Source organism: Gopherus flavomarginatus, chromosome 5 (genome assembly GCF_025201925.1).
Source record: "Gopherus flavomarginatus isolate rGopFla2 chromosome 5, rGopFla2.mat.asm, whole genome shotgun sequence".
Lineage (NCBI taxonomy): Eukaryota > Metazoa > Chordata > Testudines > Testudinidae > Gopherus > Gopherus flavomarginatus.
Window position 1 is genome coordinate 22,643,893 of NC_066621.1, and position 18,767 is coordinate 22,662,659.

At 48.8% G+C, this 18,767-nt stretch overlaps 1 protein-coding gene across 2 annotated transcripts in view; it reads right to left on the reverse strand.

Annotated features, from left to right (window-relative positions):
* Nucleotides 1–13,726, reverse strand: part of CSRP1 (cysteine and glycine rich protein 1) — a 28,008-nt gene extending 14,282 nt beyond the window's left edge. The window contains exon 1 of one of the 2 annotated variants that reach the window (XM_050956470.1): nt 13,610–13,726. The gene's annotated coding sequence lies outside the window, so the exon portion shown is untranslated. Of the gene's footprint in view, nt 1–12,272; nt 12,362–13,609 lie in introns of those variants that run through there. The other variant, XM_050956471.1, reaches the window with a different exon arrangement.
* Between the last annotated feature and the right edge of the window lie 5,041 nt (nt 13,727–18,767).

Sequence of the window (18,767 nt, forward strand, 5' to 3'; positions counted from 1 at the left end):
CTGGCGACGACCTCTCGGGAAGGTGGTTAAACACCATCAATGGGAGAACCCCTCCCGTCCGCATAGGTAGCGTCGACGCTGACGCGTTTCAAATGTAGACGTAGCCTGAGGGACAGACCTGAGCCCAGCACCGGGCTAGCAGGGGAGGCTGCATTGGCGGAGCTGTGAAGAGGGCTGACCCGGCGGCTAAGCCTTGCTCTAACAGTGCTGTGCTAGCAGTTCCTGAGTCACAGCCGCACATTCCAATACCAAATATATTTAAGTGACCTGCGTGGGTTGCAGGGATAAAACACTACCTAGGATGGGGAATTGTGTCAAGGGACCACCTAAGGGTGTCTTATGGGCAGGGTGATGCACTTAGTTAAAAGATTAACTCCAGCAGTCTGCAGCTCCTTGCTCCTCCCCAGTGCCCTGTAGGCTGGGGTTTGTGTATTTTCCTTTCTGCTGTGTCTGGTTGCTGCCAAATCCCTCCCTTTCAGCCAGATCATTCTGGTCCAGAGCCCTGGATGGCCTTAAAAGGACTGTTTCTCAGAATCTAATTTCACTTGGCTGGGGTGGGAGGGAGCTCAGTCCCGCTCAGAAAGGGCGGCTCCCTGGAGAACAACAAAGCCAATACCAGCCATACAGCACCAGGCCAGAGGCAGCCCAGGTACAGACACACTACAATTCCAGGGACAGAGCTAGGGGAAGGCCACTTCTGTGATTAGAACAGAGCTTCTCTGATCCTTACAGTACAATCTTAAGCATTTGCTCACCCTCTTATGTCAGATACCAGCCTCCCCTGGCTCAGAAGGGACAGAGAGACCCATCACCTCCTACCCCTCAGTCCGTCCCCTCTCCCCCACTACTCCTAGGCAAATTCCATCTCTAGTAACCAGCCAGCCAAAGGCTACTCTGTACTTTCAGACAGATACACATATCTGTTGTTCAGTGTTCCAGCGTGTGCTCTGTTCAACCCCAGAGGCAGCTGCAACCAAGTTTAGTACCAAGCTGTCTAGCAGGATTTGCTACAGCCGGCACTGAATCCAACCAATTGTCCCCCTGTGACGAAGTGGGGCTGTTCTTAATGTTTCCTCTGAATACTGTGTGAATGCCTTGGTTTCTGGCTGGCATTTTGTCTCCGTGGCAACTAATGGCCCAGGCCCTTCCCCCCTGCAAGGGGATGCTAAAGGTGTGGGAGAACAAAGAGATCGGGTGACCTCCTGGCCCGGGAAATAGACAAAGGCCAGAAAGGAGGAGCTGGAGGGGGTTTCAGCTAGGAGCTGGCTGGGGACAGGAGGTGAGTGCAGATGGGGTTGTCTGCCTCACTGGGCCCCAGAATGGACCCAGCTGAGGGGTCCGGTTCTCTGTACCTACAAACTCTGTTTTAGACCATGTTCCTGTCATATAATAAACCTCTGTTTACTGACTGGCTAAGAGTCACGTCTGACTGTGAAGTGAAGTGGGTGTGCGTGCAGGACCCTCTGGCTTCCCCAGGACCCTGCCAGGGTGGACTCGCTGTGGGAAGCGCACGGAGGGGCAGAGGATGCTGAATGCTCCAAGGTCAGACCCAGGAAAGTGAAGCCATGTGAGCTTCTTGCCCTGAAGACAGTCTGCTCCAAGGGAGAGGTGGCTCCCCAAAGTCCTGACTGGTTTTGTGGGAAGCAGTTCCAGAGCGTCGCTTGGGGACTCCGTGACACCCCCTCACTGGAACAGCTTTTTTCCGGAGCAGTTGTCGGAGGGGGGTTGGGATAAGCCCTGTTTGACCCCAGTTATCTGACAGGTTTAATGGTGCAGATGCGGCCTAAGAGAGGTTGCGCATGGTTTGGGGTCTCCTAGCAAGTCTACCACAAGAGATTTCAGCAGTGAACAGGGTATAAATAGATTCCCCAATAAACAAAGCAGCCTCAGTTTACCTCACAGAAATAGGGGCTTGTGGGACCGCTAGTGGAGAGAAGTCTTCTGATAGATTGAACTATGTCCTCCTCCCCCCAACCACACGCACGCTCAGTCCACAACTCACACACGAGAGCTTGAACACTGAGTGGGGAAAACCAGGGATCAGAAAGCAGCAAGAGCGCTATTCTAAGGGTTCAGTGAAGATAGGAGGGCAGGAGAGTCAAGGAGAGGGACAGAGTGTAGTCAATGAACATAGGAAAGACCAGACCAGATCAGGGGTCTGGCCAGCGTAGTCCCGTGTCCCATCTGACAGTTGCCAGTACCAGATGCTTCAAAGGAAGGTGCAACCCCCTCGTCCCTGTAGACAGATGTGAGATAATCTGCTCTCCCATTAAGGCATCATCCTAACCCCTGCTAATAAATTACTGGATTAAACCATGAGGTTTTTGTAGCCCTTTAGAGTTTGTTCACAAGACTCAGAAGAGGGATCAGAGATTTATATCCACAGTTATAACAGTCAATGCTAAATTCTTGACCTCAGTGACATCCTGTGGCAATGAGTTCCACAGTCTAAGTCACACGTTGTGTGTTTGAAAAGGGTTATTTTTTTTGGAGGGTTTTGAGTTTGCCACCTTTCAGTTTCATTGCACATCCCCTTTGTGTGTTACAAGATGGTGAGGAGAGAAGCTCTCCAATCTACTTTCTTTATTCCACTTGCTCAGCAGATACTTTGATCATGTCTCGTTGGCGAGTGGGGAGAGGAGCATTGTTAATGGTAGCAATCGGCTGTCACAGGATTCTGGAGAAGGGAATCTGTGCAGTTGTGAGCTATTTGAGGAAGGGAAGTTTGTCAGAATCTAGCATTTTCTCAAAGCTGCGCCAGGCATCTTAGAACATAGTTCTGTGTAAAGCTGCTGAGTTCATCTTATCCCAATCTTCAAATTTTGAATTCACTAGGTGATGTCTTACTCTAGCCACAGTAAGTATGAAAGCTGCAGATCAGCATGGGAAATGGGCATTAGCACATCCCAACAGTTCACACATCGATGAAGTTGAAGGAATCAAGCAACCAAATGGATGGAGTGAAAAAAAATAATTCCACTTCTACTTGAGGAGAGCTAACACAGTCCATATTAGTGATAAGATTGAGAGAACTCATGCTCAGAGGGCAGAGAATCTGGTTCTTTGAATTCTCCAAGAACAACCGTGCCACTGAATGAAACACTACCATTGAAGCAGAACATTGATTCACCTGACAATCCTGCAGGAGAGACATTTTCAATGCCATCATCACCGAAATGTAGCCACAATGACAACTTAAGTCCCTATTCCAGCTCTTTAGCATTAGCTGAGATCAAATCAGTGATCATGCCATAAAGACAACTGATATGAAAGGTAGACTGGGACCTGATAAGAAACTGTAACCGCTTGTGCCAACGCCCCCTGGAATGCAACCCAAACAGCAATCTAAATAAGTGATTCAAGCACTTAGCCACAGATTAAATCGGTCTGCAGGAGTGTGACACTCCATACCTCAAAGTAGTGCCTTGAAACCCCTATATTCACCACTATCATACGATTACGATGTGTTTTGTACAAAGTTTGCCTTGTGAGCTATCATTTAAGAAGTCTTGATCTGTTGAACCTTAATATCCTGTATAAGCAGGAGCATTGCCAGCAGATCAAAGGACGGTGATCATTCCCTCTATTTGGCATTGGTGAGGCCTCATCTGGAGTACTGTGTCCAGTTTTGGGCCCCACACTACAAGAAGGATGTGGAAAATTGGAAATAGTCCAGCAGAGGGCAACAAACATGATTAGGGGGCTGGGGCACATGACTTATGAGGAGAGGCTGAGAGAACTGGGTTTGTTTAGTCTGCAGAAGAGAAGAATGACGGGGGATTTGATAGCTGCTTTCAACTACCTGAAAGGCGGTTCCAAAGAAGATGGATCTAGACAGTTCTCAGCGGTAGCAGATGACAGAACAAGTAGTAATGGTCTCAAGTTGCAGTGGGGGAGGTTTAGGATGGATATTAGGAAAAACTTTTTCACTAGGAGGGTGGTGAAGCACTGGAATGGGTTACCTAGGGAGAGGGTGGAATCTCCTTCCTTAGAGATTTTTAAGGTCAGGTTTGACAAAGCCCAGGCTGGGATGATTTAGTTGGGGATTGGTCCTGCTTTGAGCAGAAGGTTGGACTAGATGACCTCCTGAGGTCCCGTCCAACCCTGAGATTCTATGATTCTATGATTCCCACAAGAGGGAATGCATTCCTTCTGAACACTATTTATATTGCATCTGAAAAGAAAACGGGGGAATATTCTGCCCAGGTCTTTGCATTTGTCCAGACAGTGAAAATATAACTATAGATGAGAACTTCAGGTGCATGTATCCCAGACTTAGACATGTTGGTGTGCAGTGCATCATCGGAACCTCGGTGAGCAATTGACACCTAGCAATCCTACAACATATGGTGGCTGTTAAAAGCTGCCAGCCAGCAGCCTCATGGTTAGTTTAACTGAAAGAGGAGAATTGATGCACCTGTTTCCCACTTGGCTGAGTTCTCAGGAAGATTGTAGCTCTGGTCCTCCACTTCTGGCAGTTAGCGTAGCTCCATTAGTTTCAATTGACACTAGCTGAGGATCTGCCTGCGTCCACATTTGTATCCAGCTACTCCCGCAAGTATGATGAAATCTGCACAGGGCACCAGGGGTCTGATCAAAGCGCAGCATGAATTTTATATAAGAAGGGACTCTACAGAGAGGAACTACACTTTCAGTGGTTTTAGTTGGAACTGGCAGATTTCAGGCTGACACTGTCACAGGCTCAGTGGATGAAGTCTGGCTTCCAAGTTAACAAAAGTTTGTAACCACACAAGGCCAACACTGAAAAACAATTCAGAGACACGATGGAAGCTTTCCAATATTTAAACAAAGGCAAAGGTCAGAGACTGGGCCTAGGACAGGAAGAGGCTGAAATATGAAGAGCGCTCACTTAATGAGCAGTTATTCAATGTTTTATTTTCTCCTTATTGTTCATGTGTGGCCGATGCTTTATGCCCTGCACACTAGCCAAACGCTGCTCTGAAGGCAAAATTATTAATTTCCTCATGGCCTTTCTTACGATAGTATCTGAGTGATTCACAAACTTATTTATTTTCATAGCATCCCTGTGAGATGAGGGAGTATTATCCTCGCTTTACAGATGGAAAAACGGAGGCACAGACAGATTACGGTCAAAAGTATCCACTAAATCTGGATGCCCAATCAGAGATGCCTAGGACCTGATTTTTCAGAGTGCTTAGCATCATACAGCACTGATATATTCAAAACCCAGCTCCCAGTGATTCAATCACAGCTGTAAGTGCTCAGCACTTCTGCAAATCAGACCCCAGGATATCAAGCCAGGCATCCAGAAAATGAGGGATGCACGTGTTAGTGATCACCTGTGAAAAGTTGGGTTTAAGTGACTAGACTAGCGTAAGGCCAACAGACCCCAGTTGTTGGTGGGCAAGTGTAATGATGCGGTTCTGGCAGGACCCGACTGAGAGTGCCAATTCAGAACAAATTGCTTAAAATGGCAGTTACAGCCCAAGGCTGGGGTTTTTCCACCTCTAAGGCAAACCAAACCAGCCAGACAAAGAAGACTTTGGTCTCACCCTACTGGCTAACCACAAGTCACACAAGCAATTCCCTTAGACACTCCAGTTTCCCAGTATCACCAACAGTGCCACTCGTTATGGGGACAAATGGTTATGAAAACCAATACCCTAGTAAAGAAAAAAAAGGATTCTCTCGATCCCAAAGACTCAAGCCCCAGACCCAGGTCAATATACAAATCAGATCTTACCCACAAATCACGCTGTTGCCAATTCTTTAGAATCTAAAATCTAAAGGTTTATTCATAAAAAGAAAAAGATATAGATGAGAGTTGGAATTGGTTAAATGGAATCAATTACATATAGTAATGGCAAAGTTGTTGGTTCAGGCTTGTAGCAGTGACAGAATAAACTGCAGATTCAAATCAAATCTCTGGAGTATATCCCCAGCTGGGATGGGTCATCAGTCCTTTGTGTAGAGCTTCCATTTGTAGCAAAGTCCTTCCAGAGATAAGAAGCAGGATTGAAGACAAGATGGAGCTGAGGCGTCAGCCTTTTATAGTCTTTTCCACGTGTAAGAACACTTCTTTGTACTTACTGTGGAAAATTACAGCAAAATGGAGTCCGGAGTCACATGGGCACGTTCCTGCATACTTTGCTGAGTCTCAAGGCATATCTGCCTTCTCTCAATGGGTCAATTGTATAGCTGATGATCCTTAATGGGCCATCAAGCAGGCTAGGCAGAGCTAACGCCAGCTTGTCTGGGATGTCACCCAGAAGCATAGCACAAGACCGTATAGAGCCAATATTCATAACTTCAACTACAAAAATGATACACTCGTATTGACACCATAATTATAACCAGCAAACCATAACCTTGTCTTAGACACCTTATATAACCCCCCCGCCCCCGTTTTCTTTTCAGATGCAATATAAATAGTGTTCAGAAGGAATGCATTTCCTCCTTGTGGGAATCATAGAATCTCAGGGTTGGAAGGGGCCTCAGGAGGTCATTTAGTCCAACCCCCTGCTCAAAGCAGGACCAATCCCCAACTAAATCATCCCAGACAGGGCTTTGTCAAGCCTGACCTTCTCACATGGGAGTAAGCCATACCCGTAAAAGGCACTTTTACACTGGTATAACTGCATTCACCTATGGGGTTGTATTGCTTTATTTATCCCAGTATAGTTGAACCAATCTGAAAACACCAGTTTTACAAGCTCTCCCTGGAGTTTCACTTGTAAAAGTTTCATGGGTTTTTCCACCTTTCAGACAGAAACCACGGCAGGTCTGATCAGGCTGTGGGGGAATTTCACCACGAGGCTGAGGGGTATGAAAATCTGAGCATTACTTCTCTGAAGGGAAAGAGGTCATCCTGACCTGTTACCCCACCACACTCACTGCTCTTCTCCCTCAGGAGACCAACAGTTGCTTGACCTTGCTCAGTGCCTGCTCTGGGTGATTTTGAAACAAGTCTACAGTGGCCAGGATCAGGGTGGGTGACACAGGGCCAGATTTTCAACAGAGTTCGGTGTGCTGGGTGCTGAGCACCTGGCCCCAATCAGGGGCTCTGAGTACTTGGAAATTTGGCCCCATGCTCTTTAACAAGTCTGGCCCCGCATGGCTTGGGCCAGATCTTTAGAACATGCATGAGGGCTGTGTAGCTCCATCCCATTTCCCCTCCCTCAGGCTACACACAGCTGCAGATAAGAATCCGGCCTCATAAGCACCTCTGAAGATCACTAAGGTGTCACTGCAGAAAGTAGCTCCCTGTGCGCCTCTCCACCATTCCAGTGTCAAACTATTCACGGATGTTCTGTCCATCCTCTACACTCCATAATGGGTGAGCATGATTTATACAACAATTGCCTTGGATTTAGAGATGAGGAGACAGCTACTGGGGAAAAAAGGTTAGATGCCAATTAATTTTAGCTATACTAAAAGGTTATTTAGCAGAGGAGAAGGGCAGATTTAATGCACTTGGATTGCTGTAGAGCATTGAACAGTGTGGCATGAAATCCCGCCTGTAAAGTTAATTCACACTTATTTGTCCAGAAGCAGGGCTACCCGTGGAGGGTGGGGGGCAAGTGAGGCAATTTGCCCCGGGCCCCACAGGGGCCCTCATGAGAATATAGTATTCTATAGTATTGCAACTTTTTTTTATGGAAAGGGCCCTAAAAATTGTTTTGCCCCAGGCCCCCTGAAGCCTCTGGGCGGCCCTGTCCAGGAGAACTCTCACGTGGCCTTGAAACTAGTGACAGAGTCTGGAACTGTGGGAGAGGGATCTAGAGAGGGACCTCAGGGACTGGGGTCTGATTTAAAGTCTTCCTGATTACTGGAAGTAAACAGCACGCTAACGAGATTTGCAGAGGATAAGTAAATGTCAGGAGATGCAACTCCAAGGGGCCTGGAGAGGTTAGACATCTGGGCAGGAAAGAAAAGGAGAATCACTTTGCAAAGATATATCCAATCCACTAAGGAAAGCCACAGGGACAGATTTCTGAGGCCTTACCACCTACCACTGGGACCAGCTTTTCAGGGGTTCTTTGCACCCAGAGTTCTGAGTTATTTTGGCAGTTTAGCCAGGAGAGCCCAACTCTCTCCTACCATATGTCACTTCCATCTGTGCAGATCGAGTGTGAAGTGGGTGTAGCACACTGTCACTCTGATTTGGTAGCAATTTTCATCAGTTGTGCACCGGTGGAAGTGACTGCACAAGGAACAGGTCAGCTGGGAATTAGCCCCCATAGAAGGAAGACATTTGCTAAAGTAGAGGTTCCAAAAGAGACCTGGGGCCAACCCTCACTCACTCGGTGCAAATCAGGAGTAACCTCATTAAGTTAGCAGAGATACATGCATGTCAGACTGGTGTGAGAGAAAAGAGAATCAGGTCTCAAGCCTCGTGGCATGATGACCAAAGCAATCTGGGACCAAATCAGTGTAGCCGAAGAGAGCAGCACTCACTGTGTGAGGCCTTTTCGTGGGTTTTGGCTCGGAGCAAGGGAGTCAGTACAGGATGAGTTATAAATGGGATGAGTTAGGGTCCATGGAAGTGAGAGACTAACAGCAGCCCGTGGCTAGCACAGGATCCGCACACAGAGCTTGCCAGTGCACACCGACCTGACCTTCCAAGTGGAGAACTTCCCCGAACCCAGGCAGACTCAGTCAGGCCATATTCTTGAGTGGCTTTGAGACAGGCAGAGAATTTCCACTAGAGACCAGGCCAAGCCCTCTGCTGCTACCAGGGGGGACAAGCCAATGTCCCTGAGCCTGCTCCGCTACAAAAGGGAAAGAGCCGGCCCTGTAAACACCAGACCAGTGTGCTCTAGACAGGTTACCATACATGGCCATTCATTAGTGCTAAAGGGCAGTGAAATTCCTAAGAAATGAGGTATTGCAGCCACAGAGATCGCAAGGATCCCCAGGCATTCCACAAGAGGGCTGCTGGCTGCAAGTTTTCCATCCAAATCCAGTTTGGGTGGAAAAACTGGAGTATCTACTAAGTGAGCAGTTTGATGGAAAGTGTGTGCTCTCCATGGAAAATCCAGGCTGGGGGTCCGGGGGGTGGGGGGGGCAGAATCAAGAAAGAAGCTATTTGTTTTTCAGCAAAAAGCCAGGTTTTCCTGCAGGGAATTTCCCCTGATCCCTCATTTTCTGACCAGCCCTATTTAATGCAAGTAATTTAGCCCATACCAGGTACCTTTTGAGAACAGAGTCAGATCCTAGGCTCTATGGGCTGCTTTGCCCTCCCCAGGAGATGGAATCCTGAAGCAGACATCCCCAGTTCTAAGGCAGAATTCGGGACAGATGCTCTGAGATGCACTGGGGTTCTAGCTGGGAGAGGCACAAAACCCCACAGAAGAACCCCCACCCTACCAAGCAGGGAGACAAGCCACACATGCAGTTCATACCAAGTCTCTGTAACAGCATGCACAGAGGGCAGAGGGAGGAGTATCTTGGTACTACCTTTGCCAAGCTCTGAGCAGCTGCAGGCTCCAGGCTATTCATGGGAAGGTGGATCCCACAAGCCAGACCTTGCAGCCACCAGGAATGGGAGAGAGAAGCCAAGGCACCCCCTCTCCAAAGCTCTGCGTGAGGGGAAGAGGTGTCCACGCATCAGACATCTAGTAGCCAAAGACACAGGATGGTGCCAGGGACAGCACCTAGTAGCAACCTCAACACCTTCCCTCTCCCTGGTATCCCAGTGCTGGCTTTCTCATCAAGGTTTTGGCTCACTGGCCCTTGACCCTCATGTTTTGAGCTAACCTCCAGCAAAATGGTTTACACCAGATAGTAAGTGTCTAGTGTACCTTGCCCAGGAGGGCCATCCTTAGGGGGGTGGCAGGCGTGGGGTGGAAGTGACAGATTCATCTCTTCCGGGACTGACCACACTAGCCAATTGCACCAGCCTGCAGGGCCCCCCGAAGTGTGGGGCCCGGAGCGGTTGCTCCGATTCACCTTGTCATAAACAGATAGCTAAGGGTTAATGTCTCTTTCACCTGAAGCACCTGACCAGAGGACGAATCAGGAAACCGGATTTTTTCAACTCTGGGTGGAGGGAATTTAGTGTCTGAGTCTTTGGTCTGTCTGCCTGCTTTCTCTGAGCTTTGGAGAAGTAGTTTCTACTTTCTAGTCTTCTGTTTCTAAGTGTAAGGACAAAGAGATCAGATAGTAAGTTATATGGTTTCTTTTCTTTGGTATTTGCATGAATATAAGTGCTGGAGTGCTTTGATTTGTATTCTTTTTGAATAAGGCTGTTTATTCAATATTTCTTTTAAGCAATTGACCCTGTATTGTATCATCTTAATACAGAGAGACCATTTGTATGTATTTTTCTTTCTTTTTATATAAAGCTTTCTTTTAAGACCTGTTGGAGTTTTTTCTTTACTTCAGGGAAATTGAGTCTGTACTCACCAGGGAATTGGTGGGAGGAAAAAAGCAGGGGAGATCTGTGTGTTGGATTTGCTAGCCTGATTTTGCATTCCCTCTGGGGGAATAGGAAAGTGCTTTTGGTTTCCAGGATTGGGAACGGAGAGGGGGAGTCACTCTGTGTAGTTTCACAGAGCTTGTGTCTGTGTATCTCTCCAGGAGCACCTGGAGGGGGGAAGGGAAAAAGGATTATTTCCCTTTGTTGTGAGACTCAAGGGATTTGGGTCTTGGGGTCCCCAGGGAAGGTTTTTCAGAGGGACCAGAGTGCCCCAAAACACTCTAATTTTTTGGGTGGTGGCAGCAAGTACCAGGTCCAAGCTGGTAACTAAGCTTGGAGGTTTTCATGCTAACCCCCATATTTTGGATCCAAATCTGGGAATAAGGTTATGACACACCTTACCCAAGGGACGGCTCTGTTGCCCAGTTCTGGTCAATACCCCCTCCCCGCACAATCTCTGCTCTTAATTTGTGCAAACAATGCCTATCTGGATTTCTTGCTTTAACACCAGGCCGAAGCTCCTTTATTTGGGCCACATCCTCAGCTGGTATAAACTGGTGCAACTCTAGTTATTTCAGGGAAGAGACCAGTACACTGATTTACACCAACTGAGGATGTAGTCCTTGAAGTTTAAAGGAGTGCAAAGTTTACCCAGACTGAAATGGGAAGTTAGAGCAGGGCAGTTAGGAAACAGGACTCCTGGGTTGCATGCCAAGCCCTGCCACTGATCTCAGGCAAGTCCCCTCTGCTCAGAGCTTCAGTTCCCCTCCCTCACAACCATCTGCAAAATGGAAATACAAATTGTTACCTACCTCTGAGTGGATTCTAACTAGTGATAGCAAAATGCCTTGAGAGGCCCAAATGAAGGGCACTAGGGAAGTTCTCTTTGCTGCTTCATTGAAACTCGCAATTTTGAACTCCAGGAGCTATAGGCTTGGTTTCCCCATCAGATATAATCACACACACAACCTCTCTTCCGGGGTACAGAGCGCACATACATTTCCGCTTCCCTCGTGGCAGGAAATTCACTGAGCAGGATGATGTCAGCCTGCTTTTCTTGTTTAAAAGTTCAGAGATTCCTAGGTTTCTAGGCCAGAAGGGACCATTGTGATCACCTCATCTGACCTCCTGGGTAACACAGGCCGGAGAACAGCCCCACAGTAATTCCTAGAGCTGATCTTTTAGAAAAACATCCAGCCTTGATTTAAAAATTGTCAGTGATGGAGAATCCATCACGACCCTGGGTAACGTGTTCCAAGAGTTAAAGACTCTCACCGTTAAAAACGTACACCTTGTGTCCAGTCTTATTTTCCCCCAGGCCTCACACATTTTCCTTAAAATATTTCAGAAAACACGGCTGTAGGATTCCCCACAGTCACAGAGATCAGAACTTGGGCCCATGCCTTTATCCACCAGGGTTGGTGCCGCTCATGCTCAAAGAAACTAAACACTGGAAAGAGCTGGTGTGAAGACCAAGCTCATTTCCAGACTTTGGTCACGGGTGAAATGAGTTGGGGAGGTCTCAGTAAACATTCACTGTGGACTCTGCATCAAAACCCCATCACATGATATGGCCCAGGTCTGGAAGAATAGGTGATTTGGGGGAAGGGAGTGGGGGGTCAGCATTGTGGGGCACTGACAGGGCTGCAGGAAGATGTGAGACTACTGCCATTGCAGGTCAGGCTTGAGGGCCACTGGCAGAGCTAACATGGATGCAAGACTGAAATAGCAAGAGGTGCTAGAACTCAGGACTGAGGAGCATTCATAGAGCTATATGCATGCAGATGAAGCCTGTACCGGACAAGATCCCACCACATGCAGCTCCAATCCAGCATCATGAACCCTTCATTTCCAAGGGTACTAAACTCACCAAGAAGTATAGCATGATGGCTACTCCATCCTCATCCAAGCGTCTCTCAGTGTCACAGCACTACCACTCTGTTCAGAGGGTTCCTGCCATGCCATGGGTACAATGGAGGCAGCCTGGAAGCTCAGAGAGGTAGATTGCAATCGTCAAGCCTAAACGCAGCCCAGGGCATTGCCTGGCACTTGCGGTGGCATAGGCCAGCTCCTCTCCTGCTATGGAAATCAGGGCACAGGACTAACATGCTGCCCCAGCAGGTGTGGGGGAGTCTTTGCGCATGCCAGCTGCTGGGAGGGGTGATGGGATTCCATTGTAACAAGCTGATGTTAGGGCTGAGGCTGAGACGCATGCAGCTTTACATTACATGACTGAACAACTCCTCTTAACAGTGGCAAGATTCTACCTGCCTGCCAGAGCCAGGAACAGGGACATCTGGGGAGGAGATTGAGGATGTACAATGTCACAGCCTTGAAATACAATTGATTAGCAGAACTTCTGAGGCAGCTCTGTGTAGCCCTGACAGGGCTGATATTTGATAGCACAGGTTACAACCCAAAGGGACCTTCAAAAACCCGGACCTGAAACAAAGCCCTGGCCCAGTCAGCCTGGGGATTTGCAGCCTGAACCCAGAGGAGACCCTCTTAGCTGGTCCCCAGCTCTGAACCTCTATTCCAAACACCCCAGCTTTGGGGAGTGGGAGGTGTCTACAACCCCAGCATTAGGCAGCTCATCCCAGGGCTGGTCCGGCAGCAGCAGAGCCCTGCACTGGGATGACTCCCCTAAAGGTTTTGGGGAGTTGGGAGGCAGAAGGGAGCAGCCCTGAAACCCTGCTCTGAATTCGGCACCTCCGAGCCAGCTTTAGTTGCAGTTGCTCCGAACTCGGTGCCAGGGGTGCGGCTGGCTTCGTAGCTGGGAGCAGTTGAAAGTTTGATGACCGGGGACCAAGAGAGCTCAGGGACTCCGAGATAAACCAGACCCGCTGCCCCTTAACACATCCCCGGGCAGCACAGCCCCCGCGTAATAACAGAGCCAGGGCAAGAGGAAACCGGCCAGATCCTTTCTGACTCAGGCAATTGGCTTTCATGCTAATATGGTCCGGAGCGCGACTCCTTTGACGCGAGCTCCGGGCCCTGGTGTGGGAAAGCCCCGGGGCAGAGCGGGTCTGGGTCTGCCCGGATAGGAGCTACAGTCACGACGCGCCGCGTGGGGCTGGGGACGCTGCACGCGAGGGAGTCCACGCGTGACCCTGCAGCAGAAGCCCATGGAGGCTCCGGCCAGCCTGGGGTAGAATTCGGGCTCCCCTGCCCCCCGGCCCTGGGAGCAGCTGCCCCGAAGGCACGTACCTGCTGCTGGGCTGGGCTCTCCTTAGCTCTGCGCTCGGCGCTGCGCTCCCGGGCTGGGCTCCGCTGGGGGCTGGGTTTTGTTCTTCCCAGCAGAAGGCGTGTCCCGGGGCACCATTCCCCCCCCATACACACACACTGCAGGCGCGGGGGCCGGGCTCTTTGCACTCCGCCCCGAGGGGCTGATGTCACGGCTCCGGAGAAAGGAGGCAGCGCTGCCCACCCAAGCTCCTGGCGAGGGACAGGGCCCAGGGAGCGGCCCCCGGCGACCCGTCCGCGCAGGAGCCCGGCACAGGCTGGGAAAGGCGCCCGCGCAGGGGCGCGGGCCAGGGTGCCACCTCCCCCGGGGAAAGGGCGAGCAGCCTGGCCAGGGCACGCTGGTGCCCGGCTCCCCTGCACTCCGGAGCGCCCAGCTGGTTAGCAGGGGCTGCTCTAGTTCAGGTGGCAGGAGCTCTGCAAAATGTGTTCAGTGATACCCCACAAACCGGACCCGCAGCCCCCCGCTATTCCAGGCGCCCCCTCCCAGTTCTGCTGATACTCCACAATCCTGCCCTCAGCCCCTCGCTATTCCAGCCTGGGGCTCCCCTCCCAGCTCTGCTGATACCCCGCAATCCTGCCCTCAGCGCCCTTCTCTTCCAGGCTGGGGCTCCCCTGGCAGCTCCGCTGAGACCACTCAATCCTACCCCAGTGCAGGGCTCACCCTCCAGCTCTGCTGAGACCCCTCAAATCCAACCTGCAGCCCTCCTTGCTATTCCAGCTCTGTAAATGTGGCACATCTTTAACCCAGAGCACCCCCTGCTGTTAGTCTTGGGCCTCTGCATACCCGTCAGCATTCACAAAGAACCACTAGGAGCTCAACTGACCAGCAAACTCATTTCATTGGTAACCTACAACAGATTTGGGCTAGCAGTGTTGAGATACTCAGTAGGTGTGGACAAGCTAGTTTGGATAAACGATTCACCTGGCCAGCTATCCAGCTCAGAGTGAACCATTTTGTAGATCCATAAATAACATGTTCCCTTAACTGTCCTCCCAGATTATCCCCGTGCCCCAACAGCCACTGTGCGTTATCCGCTGTGACAAGGTGTGATAGAGACCCCATCTTAGTAACCGTCATCTGAAGAGTCATGGTTACATTAGATAGGGGGAAAGACAGGAATATTAATAAATTAAGATCCACCAGTCCAGTTGCTGTTTATTCTCACGGAGCAGAGAGGGAAGTGGAAGTAGAGAGGTGAGGGGACTTTCTCCAGTCACACAGCAAATCGGTGACCAAGCCAAGATTAGGACTTGGGACATGCTGATTCCAAGCATTGTGCTGACTCCTCTAGGTCATGGTGTCATGCAATAGTCCAAGCCCTTGCAGAGGGCAATAAACTTTAGTCACTGCAGACCTGGGCCAGATTCTGATCGAGACACAGAGCTCTTTGCCTTATCAGCTCTCCAGTCCCCTCTTTCATGCTGTGTCACGGACTCACAGATCGTGCCCACTCTTGGCCCTGTGCGGTCCATGGGGGTTGCCCCTTTCAGTGAGACAGCCCTTCTCGGGGGTTCACTCTCTCTCGGGGTCAGGCCCCTCCACCTCCTGGAGCTGCACCTCTCTGAGCCTTAGCACATCTGTCTCTGCCTTGGGCCCCCTCCAGGAGTCCACGCACTCTGAACTCCCTGGGCCTCTTCACCCCCAAAGGGGTGAACCCTGTTCTCTAGACTGGAGTGACTCTCAGCCAGCGTAAAACAGGAGGGTTTGTTGAGAGTTGAACACAGCACAGGAAACTCTCAGGGCCTCAGGCCTGGTCTCTCACAATAACAGCACATCCCAGTCTCCCTGCATCCAGGTGGGCTCTGCCTGCTTCCCCTCGCCAGCCCCCAAGCCCCCCTACTTCCCAGCTGGGCCTCTGATATCCCCGGCCTCAAGCCCCGCCTCTGTCTATTGTCTTCTTTCCAGGTAAACAGGGTCGTAAACAGGAAGGCCTGGGTCTCCTCTCCTCGCAGCTCTCCTCTGGCTGGAACCGGCTGGTCAGGTCACTGGGGTCCTCTTTCTACAGCCATTTGTCCTCCCACTGGCCAGAACTGGTTGTGTCTCCTGAGCTGGGGTCCTGAGTCCCTCTCCGGTCCTCTGTAACAACAAACTCCCTCTCCCCTCACCTCCTTAAACCAGTAACACCCAGGGACATTGAGTCCCACCCCCTGTGCATGCGAAACCCTGGAAAACACAGAAAACCCCAAGAAAACCCCCCACTTCGTCACATGCTGGATAAAAGAAAAGCCCCCTCACACTTCAAAGGAGCCCTCACTGGAGCTGGGCAAATGCCTGATGTTTTGGTTTGCTAGGGAGACAAGGTTTGGGGAGGTAATACCTTGTATTGGACCAACTTCTGTGGAGAAGAAACACAAGCTTTCTTTAGTTTGCTGGCAGTTCCAAAAAACTGGGGAAGAAGAAGAAAATAGGTTCAACCCAAACCAAAACTTTTCAGAATTTTTGGAAAAGTCAGAAAAAATTTGTTTCAGTCCTTTAAAGCAAAGGAAATGAAGGGCTAGATTCACAACACAGAAGCAGCACTTTTCCTCCCCTCCCAATGGTTCAGGCACTACCAGGGTCGGATTAAGACTTTTAGAGGCCCTAAGCACTGAAAAGATTATGGTGCTCCCCCATATGAAATTCAAAATAAAAACAATACTATACCATAAAATAAAATTTTATTTTTCACAATGACACAAAACTTACAGGTATGCTGAAATTAAAATAGCTTCTTTCTAGATTTTCTGGCTGCAGAATTGATAAGTTCATCGAAGCTGACTCAACAAAGCATGTGCCCTTCCATACACAATAAGGAAAGTGAATCAAGTCTGTCCTGACACATTGTTGTTCTCTGAGGGTTTTTTATTCCTTTCAGCTGAGAAAAAGAGCGTTCTGCGGAGCAGTTAGTCATAATCAATGTTAGAAAAATACGTAGTGCGATCTCTACATTTGGAAATACACATTGTATTCCGCCTTTCAGTATTGTGTCATGAAGATCATTGTGACTGAATTTCATTTTTCCTGTTTCGTTAAACTTGGTGCGTATATAACAGTGGAACTGCTGTACTTCTCCACAGAGATTCACGTTCAAGTCAACAGGGTATGAGTCAACTAGCTTTTGGGAACCTTGTGAATATTGTTGGGCAGATAAGTCCATATCGTTAAGAAAAGAAAACCTACTTGATACTTCTTTGTACACTTCACTTCTCCTCTTCATATGAGCTTCAAGTGTATTAATTATAGCATAGTAAGTAGATACGCGAAATTTGTCTCTAGGATTCAATGCTTTTTCTGTCGCACTGCTATCATTTGGTTGTTTTTTCCTGATTCGCTTGAGGGACTGGGCTTCTTTGTAGTTAGTTTCAGGCAAGATATCTTTTGATATGTCTTCAGATCTTTCGAAATCATTCCTCAAAGCGTGCTAATGATTGACAGAAGTCTGCACATGTTTTCAAATCCAAATCTTTTTCTTGGAGAGCTTGACTTGTGTGGTAAAAGTGTTGTAAAATTTCATTCCACATGGTCATCATGAATACAAACTCTAGTTCTTGCATCTTGTTTGCAATGTTTTCTGCCTCTCATATAGTTTCTCCCTTTCGTGATTGGTCTTCAGCTATACTTTCTAATGCATCCACAATCTTTGAGTAGGACTCCAGAATTGCACTTGTTGCTACTGAATATTTTTTGCGGACAATATCTTGTTTGTTTGCCATTGGTAGAAGTCCGACGTGATTTCTCAAATGGCCCAGTGTGGTGTTGACAGTCATTTGGTCCATGATCTATCCAGCAAGCTACATCATCGGTACTGAAATCAACCCAAATACCAGGATCTTTTCTCCTATTATTTACAGCATGAGCAGGTTCAGTCTCTGACACATTCACACCTTCTAGAACAATGTCTGTTTTATCACCAGGAGTAGGATGATCAGTTACAGTCTCTGATTTCCTCGCATTTTTTCGATCTACGTTAGTAGGATGCCCCCCTGGTTTACATGGGGATAAATAATAAAAAGAGAACAGAAATAAGGGGAAAGAGTGTGTAGTGGAGTGTAAGGAAGTCTAACAAAGTTCAGATTTTTCCCATGATGACGACTTCAATGCTTTTTTTGAAAGATCAAATACCAATTTTTTTTTAAATCTCATTTTTTTGGTGCCCCCTGCTTTGCTGGTGCCCTAAGCATGTGCTTAGTCTGGCTATTGGGTAATTCAGCCGTGGGGCACTCAGCTGAGAGGTAGGAGACCCAGGCTCAACCCCCCACTCTAGGGGCTTGAATGTAGGTCTCTCCACTCCTAACTACCAGCCTATTGGCTATTCCAGTGTGGATCTCTCTCCATCTCACCTGTTGCAATGGCTCCACTTTGGACAAATAATTAAATAGTCCTTGGTGCGAGGACTGGCTCTCAGGTGTGTGTCCCCCAACAAGCGAGTGCCCTAATGCAGTCTCTCTCTCTCTCTGGCCCAATTTGTATTCAGGTATGTCACACAAAACAGAACAGCTTCGGTAGGATAGACTAAGACACCTCCCCACATTCCCGTCAAACAGCCAAAAGCTTGCAGGTAGAGCTCTCAGCTGGGATGTAGGAGACATGCATTCAACTGATCCAAAAAGATGTTTCAGAAATATCAGCTATTTTTGACATTATCAAAATAAAATGTTTTGATATTTTTGGGATAGGTAAACAAGGGGATTTAGGTGCCATTCACAAAACTAAGGATAAGGGAAAAGATTCTCCACCTCCACATATTCAATAGCCCAACAAATAGGACCGTGATCCCTGTTTTATGCCCCACTGTGATCCACAAAACCCGCACTTGGTTGCCACCTAACCTTGTAGGCACCTAAACTCACTCAACCCCTAAACACCAGCTAGGGTGACCAGACAGCAAGTGTGAAAAATCGAGACAGGGGGTGGGGGGTAATAGGAACCTATATAAGAAAAAGATCCAAAAATCAGGACTGTCTCTATAAAATTGGGACATCTGGTCACCCTGACACCAGCTATAACAGTTCCCGGGGTGCCTAAGTGTCTGCCTCTGGGCATGTGCACTGCTGCCTCCTTCTAAGCATGCAGACACCCACCTATCTCCCACCTAAGCCCCAATGTGATTTGCAAAGTGGGAGAAGATGGGGCTAACATAAG